At 48.0% G+C, this 768-nt stretch overlaps 1 pseudogene; it reads right to left on the reverse strand.

Moving 5' to 3' along the window:
• On the reverse strand, nucleotides 1-479 carry LOC106735448 (U1 small nuclear ribonucleoprotein C pseudogene; annotated as a pseudogene).
• Between the last annotated feature and the right edge of the window lie 289 nt (nucleotides 480-768).

The following is a 768-nucleotide window of genomic DNA, read 5'->3' on the forward strand; positions in this document are numbered from 1 at the left end:
TTATCTGTATGGCCAAGTTATTCCTGTCTGGGTGGGCACCATCATGGAACAACCAAGAGGTCTCATCATTAGGGACCCAAGCATCATGGGCATGTGGCCTCCCATGGATGGCCTTGTTCCAGGAGTGGGTTCTACTGGCATCATCCCAGGAGGAGGAGGGCCCATCACTGGCATCATGGGAAGGCCCTCCATATGGGGTGCTGGCATCATGCCAGAGTGAGGAGGACCCAGGAGACTGAGGGGAGGCAGGTTCATCGCCCCTGCAGGAGGAGGAGCAGAGAATGGAGTAGGAGGTATCGTCCCTTATTGAAATGCAGTTGTTGATTCATCAGTCAGCCTCTGAGCATGCCTTTCCACCCATTCTGATAGTAGTCTTTCACATTCTCTTTGGGTTTCCTACCACTGCAGTGTGTTTCTCTCATGGATGAAGAATCATGGGTGAGGTATGTATCACAGGAGTCACAATAAAACTTGGGCATGTTGTTCTGCAGGCTGTAGGCCACTCCATTCCCAGTCCCTAACTTTAAGTCTCATTCAAGCCAGACACTTCATTGATCAATTTTCCAAGTCATTCTGCTATTTTCAAAAGACCATCTCCTGACCCATTGTCATTCTATCCAACACTGCTTCAGGGGTCCCCAAGACCTCTGAAACACCTGACCACTATGCCTTATTTCCCTAGTCCACTTACTCTACTAGATGATTGTTGTATACCTTCAATTCTCTTCTCAGATGTCCAGCACTTCTTTTTCTGCTTTTATTTTAAGC

The sequence above is a fragment of the Tupaia chinensis genome, unplaced genomic scaffold, assembly GCF_000334495.1.
Source record: "Tupaia chinensis unplaced genomic scaffold, TupChi_1.0 Scaffold000393_1, whole genome shotgun sequence".
Lineage (NCBI taxonomy): Eukaryota > Metazoa > Chordata > Mammalia > Scandentia > Tupaiidae > Tupaia > Tupaia belangeri.